This window comes from Microtus ochrogaster, chromosome 5, assembly GCF_000317375.1.
Source record: "Microtus ochrogaster isolate Prairie Vole_2 chromosome 5, MicOch1.0, whole genome shotgun sequence".
NCBI classification, from domain to species: Eukaryota; Metazoa; Chordata; class Mammalia; order Rodentia; family Cricetidae; genus Microtus; species Microtus ochrogaster.
In genome coordinates, this window is record NC_022012.1 from 39,424,804 (window position 1) to 39,431,445 (window position 6,642).

Sequence of the window (6,642 nt, forward strand, 5' to 3'; positions counted from 1 at the left end):
GTGCGCCACCACCGCCCGGCTTCTGGGCATTTTCTTGATGGGTGACTGATAAGGGCTCAGCTCACTGTGGATGGTACCACCCTGGTGGTCCTGCGTGCTATAAGAACGCAGACTGAGTCTTACTAGCAGAGTTCCTCATGACCTCTGCTCCAGTTTCTGCCTCCAGGTCCTTGCCTTGAGTTGCTGGCCTGGCTTTCCTCAATGATGGAGTATAACCTTAGAGTTGGGAGTCAAAGTAAACTCTTTCCTCCCTAAGTTGCTTCTGGTCATGGTGTTTCATCCCAACAGAAACCCCACCTAAGGCAGAAATTGGAACCAGGTCATGGGGGTATTGCTGTGACAGACATGACTGTGTGTTTTGGGGAGGATCACGGTACAATCTGAACTTTGGGCTGGAAAAGCCATTGAGTGCTCAGAGACCAGTGGGCTATTCTGCAGGAACTTGGAAAATAAGAATGCTGAGAGCAATGAAGACAACAGAGGGAAGCGAGGACCCTAGCAGGGCTGTGAGTCATGTTGTGATTAAGAACAACTAACCCGAGATCTTTGCTCTGCAGAGACAATTGGTATTGAGAGCAGGGGCTGACAATCAGCTGTGACTCAGAAAGGAGCAACGCCATCAAGGTCGAATCTTCTGGGAAGTGTTTCTCGGGGTGGTCAGCACATAGAGGCCATGTTTCAGAAAGGCTGAAGCTGTGTCTTGTGTTGACGTCTGAGTTTGGTCATGTATAAGAGTCTCCCGGGTGGTCTGGCTTTGAAGGTGTGGGGATAGAAGGCTGAGCGAGGTTTTAGCTCTATGAGAGGCCATTGGTGAGAATGCAGCCTCAATTATAGTAAAAGTCCCAGGGCTGATCCAGGTGCACCTTTAATCCTAGCGCTTGGGAAGCAGAGACTGGTGGATGTCTATGAGTTCGAGGCCAGCCTAGTCTATAGCGTGAGTTCCAGGGCAGCCAGGGCTATAGAGAAACCCTGTCTCAAGAAAACAAAACCGCCACACAGTGAGACCCTGTTTTGAAACAAAAACAAACAACCCGAGGATTAAAGGGATTAGGTTCCCTCCTTGAGTTCCTTCCCTGATGTCCCTTCATGATGGACCGTGATGTGGAAGAGTAAGCGAAACAAACCCTTTCCTCCTCAAGTAGCTTTTAGTCATGGTTTTTTATCACGGCAACAGAAAGCTAAGACAAGAAGCTTAGAGGAAAGGCAGGAGTTGACTAGGTAAGGCGGGAGGGGTTCCCCCAGAAACTGGTGGCTGCCAGGAATGGCAGACCTGTGAAGTGAGAAAGAAGCTCAGGGAGGCCAGGTGAAGACACCTTTTGCAAGCCCGTCACCCTCCAACCCCCATCCTTATCACTACTCCTGTGCTGACCTGCCAATCCCACCCATCCTCCTAATTCTCCTGCCTCTGCAGAGGGCCACCTCTGTCCTCTCAGACCACGTCACCCCTATGCTGATGCTATTCCTATTTAAAAAGAAATCATTGCAGTCTTTAATTGCCGACTAAATAATTGCCCCATTTAATTTCGGTGTAGCTCTTGAAGGCACTGGGAACAATTAAAAGAAAATACAGGGCTGTGCTGAATTCATGTTTTAAAGCATATATATATATATATATGTATATATATATATATATATATATATATATATATATATATATACTTTTTATTATTGTCATACCAATGTTCGTAGGATCTAGAAAAAGAAAGCAGGCCCTAAGTTAGTCATGCAGAGTTTACACACACTAATAATGGTGGTGATGGTAATAACTAATTCTGGCAGTTTCTGGGTTTCACTTGTGTCTCTCAGAAACCTAGGTAGCCACCATGTATGTGGTCCAGAAGAAATGAGGTGACATCAGCCCTCTCTGCTCCCCCCCCCATCTGCTGCCACTTTGTGGTCCATCTTGTCTGGGTGTTGGGTGTAGCATGAGCCCAGAACAGACCTTAAGAGCATGGTCTAAGAAGTGCTGAGCAGGGTCACCACCCACCTGATGGCCTCTAGCCCTGCCTAGCGCTCTGCCCTCTGTTTATAGCCAGAGTGAGAGTTGGATAGGATCTTCTGCTTTATAAAACAGAGGCATCTAGCCCCCCTTAAAAAGTCACCTTTCCTTCAGACCCAAGTAAAGCCAATGGCAGAACCAGAAATAGGAGAGCAGGATTCTCAGAACTTGCCCAAGACTGGTGCCCCCTTGCCAAGTCCCTATCGATGCCAGCTTGACATGTTGCGTGGTCTTTACTGCCTGCTTCTTATTTCAGGGGTGGTAAGAAGGGCGCTTGCTTATTGTGAGGAATACAGTGTGTAAGATGTACAGGAGGTTCAGGCACTGAACTTATCACAGTAGATAGATGCTCAGTGAATGTTAGGCCATTCTCATCTGCAGAGCTCCTTAGCCTGCAAGCTCTTGTTGATTACAGTCTGCTGTTTACTTACAAAGGTCCTTGGGAGGGGCATCATCTTTGATCCTGTGCCGGAGGAACTTAGAAGATAGGCATTTGAGAGAGGAGCAGGGGTGGGGTGTGGTTTCCTCCTGGCTCTGCTGCCCTGCTAGCCTTGCATGGGCTGTGTGAGAGCATGTTCGTGCCATCCCGACACCCATGTGTAGTCTGGTTGTTTCCTTACTGCTGTGTCTAGCTGACTCTGCTCGGGGTGAGACCCAGGGTGAGCCTGTTAGCCTGTTTGATCCACCATTCCCAAACACCTACTAGGTCCTAGAAACCACTGTATGCTGGCCATTCCTCAACGCTTATTGGGTGCCAGAAACTCCTGGGTACTGAGGCTATAATGACAAATACTGGGCAACTCCTCCCCTTGAAGAAACTAAGGACTGTGAAAGAGACATTTGTTATTATTGGCAGGCAATGGCCTCCAATGAGCTGAGGGAGCCTGAGCAAGCATAGGAAAGGGCCAGTGCCACTTGGGGAAGCCATCTGAGTGGGGCCTGGAAGGCTAAGAGTTGGGACAAGGAAGTTTACAGGGAGAAGGGGTGATATGAACAACCATGTTCACTGTCTCATGGTTCTGAAGTCAGGAGTCTCAAGGTTTGTGTGAGACTGAATTGTCAGCTAGACTATTCTTTCTGGAGGCTTAAGAGGGGACTCCACTGTTTTGTCTCTTCTGGTTTCTTCTAGCAACCCACATTCCTTGGCCTCCAACTTCAGGACCAGCAATTCCATCTCTCTGACCCCCACTTTCATTGTCTCGTTTCATTTTCCGATTAGTGTTTCAAAGGTTGAGAGGGTAGAGACTGTCAATTTGCTTGCAGGTTATTTTCAGGGTGGTGGTCTAAAATGGATTGTGTTGATGTTCCCACTACCCTCTATACACTCTGATTTGAAATTATTTCCCTGACTCTCATACCTTCCTCTTTCACTTAGACTCTTGTTGTTACACTGAACCTAACCTGACTATCTAGAATAACATTCTCGTCTCAAGACCCAAATCCATTCGCACGCACCAGCTTCTTCTCGCTAAGAAAGGTAACTCAGGTTCCAGGAGACTAGGATGATGAACCACAATTATTCTGTTTCTATAACACCCACTGTGGTGGGCAAGAAGTGGTGCCCACTGGTTTCCTCTTTTGCCTTCCTGATGACCAATGCTGTTGAGCATCTTTTTGTGTACTTAAGAAAGTGTCTATTCAGCTCCTTTACCCATTTTTTTTAACTGAATTGCCTTTTTTTAATGAACTGTGAGAATTCTTCATAGGTGTTTTAAAGATGAGTCTTTTACCAGGCCTACACTTTGTAAATATTTCATCTTGTTCTGTGACAGGTCTTTTTACTTTCTTGATGGTGTCTTTTGAAGCACAAGACAACTTCATTTTGATGAAATCCAGGCTGTCTGTTTTTCTGTCTGTTGTTGGTACTCACCTAGGGAGCCCCAGCCTAACCTGAGGTCTTGCAGGTTTACCTCTCTGGGCTCTGCACTCTGTATTTTTAGGTCTTTGCTCCATTCTGAGTCAGTTTTGAGATAGTATGAGGGCAGGCTCCACCTCCAACCTTTCACCTGTGAATATCCAGCCGCAGAATCAGTTGCTGAAGACACTGTTCTTTTTCATTTGGATGGTCTTGACATCCTAGACAAAACTGTGAGGGTTAATTTCTGGACTCTCACTCCTGCCCTGTTACTCTAGTTTTGTTATTGCTGTTGTTGTGGGGCAGGGCCTCACACTGGAGCTCTGGCTGGTCTGGAACTCACTCTGTAGACCAGGCTGGTCTCAAACTCATAGAGATCAGTTTGTCTCTGCCTCCTAGGTGCTAGGATAAAACATGTGCATCCCCACGTCTGGCTGCTGCCCTATTGTCCTATTGCTCTAATTATTGATATTTATGTCAGACCCACACTATCTTGATTGCCGTAGCAGTGAATTCAGTTTTAAAATTAGGAAATGTGGCTCATCCAGCTTTTGTTCGGCTTTTGATCTTGTTTTTTTGCTGTTTGATAGATTTTGTTATTTTCCAGGATAGTTTGGGTTACTCTGTATACAGGGGAATTCTTTTTTTTTTTTTTTAAATATACACAGTGCTTTTAGAAAACTTGATTTTACTCTCTGTGTGGGTATGTTTTGTCTGCATGTATGTCTACATGCCATGTGTGTTTCTGGTATCCAAAGAGGCCGAAAGAGACCATTGAATCACCAGAAACTGAGGTTACAGACAGTTGTGAGCCCTGGGTACTGGGAACCAACCTGGGTCCTCTGGAAGAACAACCAATGCTCTCTAGTGCTGAGCCATCTGCACACTGCCTCCAGTGGAAGTTTCAATAACTTTTAGGAGCAGCTTGTCAATTTCCACAAAGAAGCTAGTGGGAGTTCTGGTAAAGGTGTCTGCTGCTGAATCTGTAGGTCATTTGGAGAGCATTGTTATCTGATTTTTAGCTCATTCTATGAGTATGGGCTGCCCTTACATTTGTTGACAGCTTCTCTAGTGACTTTTCATGACACTCTGTGCTTTTATTTTTTTATTTTTTATTTTTATTATTTATTTACTTATTAAAGATTTCTGTCTCTTCCCCACCACCGCCTCCCATATCCCTTCCCCTCCCCCAATCAACTCCCCCTCTCTCATCAGCCTGAAGAGCAATCAGGGTTCCCTGCCCTGTGGGGAGTCCAAGGACCTCCTACCTCCTTCCAGGTCTAGTAAGGTGAACATCCAAACAGCCTAGGCTCCCACAAAGCCAGTACGTGCAGTAGGATCAAAAACCCATTGCCATTGTTCTTGACTTCTCAGTAGTCCTCATTGCCCGCTATGTTCAGAGAGTCCGGTTTTATCCCAGGCTTTTTCAGACCCAGGCCAGCTGGCCTTGGTGAGTTCCCGATAGAACATCCCCATCGTCTCAGTCCTAAGTATTTCATTCTTTCTGATGTTATGACAAGCAGGGTTAGTTCGTACCCCACTTTTGGGTTGCTCATCGCTAGTGTGGAGATAAAGCGGAGCTTTGCACACTGACGTTGCACCCTGAAATCTAGCCAAACATGTTTAATGTAATTTTCAGAGAACTGAAACCTTGGCGTTTTCCAGATCCAGGACCCTGTCACCTGCAGAGGATGAGTTTCCCAGCCTCTTTTCTAATCAAGGCATCTTTTCTTTCATTGTGTTACCTAATTCCCCTGCCCTGAATCTCTGCACAGTGCTAATATGAGTGGTGATAAGGGCACCCTTGTTTCCTCCTATTCTTTAGGGAAATGTATTCACTCAATCACTGGCCAATAAGGTGTTAATTAAGACGTTTTCACAGATTCCTTCTATCAGGTTGACAAATTCTCTTTCTACTCCTGGTCTACTGAGTGTTTTTAGTAGAAAATGTGTGACTTTGTCAAATGCTTGTGTGTGTCTTTCTATCGATATGATCACCTGGCTTGTATTGTCTTCATGCATTCTCTTGATTCATTACATTAAACTAACCTTGCATTCCTGAGAGAGATGAAGCCTATGTGGTCCTGGTATGTAATTTTTTGTTGTTCTGCTGTCAGGACACCCTTGGCAGCCTGTCCTCCTAAAGCCATCCCTCAAATAGGCCTGCAGAGCCCCCTCTCACTGCCCTTGGTTCCATCTGATCCATACTATTGCACAGACTGTAGCTGGTGCTCATGGGAATGGTCACTGTTGAACCCATTGTGCTTCAGATCTGGCTCACATGTTGTCCCCAAGAACCCCCTCTGCCCATCCAGCAGCAAAACAGCCCCCACCCTGCCTCTCATACAGTTTGTTACAACCCTATCTTCTCTCTCTGCCATTGCTATCTATTTACCCACCCTGATGAGATGCCATCAAAGCCTGGGTTCCTTATCCCATTTGTCTGACAACATTCAGACAATACAAAACTAATTTTTATTCAGTGACTTGTATCCATATGTCCAACAAGCTTTCTGGAAAGATAAGAGGCTGGAGAAATGTGGGGATGATTCTCTTCCTTTTTGAGACAGTCTGGCTGTATAGCCTTGACTGGTTTAGAACTTGCTAGGTAGACCACACTGGCCTCGAGGTCACAGAGATCCTCCTGTCTCTGCCTCTCAGGTGCTGGGATTAAAGGTGTGTGTTGTCATGCTCAGCAGTAGCCTTTTTATTTATTTATTTTTTAAATTTATTTATTTATTAAAGATTTTTGTCTCTTCCCCGCCACCGCCTCTCATTTTCCTCCCCC

At 45.7% G+C, this 6,642-nt stretch overlaps 1 protein-coding gene across 1 annotated transcript in view; it reads left to right on the forward strand.

The window, feature by feature from the left end:
- The window catches only part of Dscaml1 (DS cell adhesion molecule like 1), a 332,236-nt gene that overhangs the window by 59,706 nt on the left and 265,888 nt on the right, over positions 1 to 6,642 (forward strand). The gene's annotated exons all lie outside the window — the stretch shown is intronic.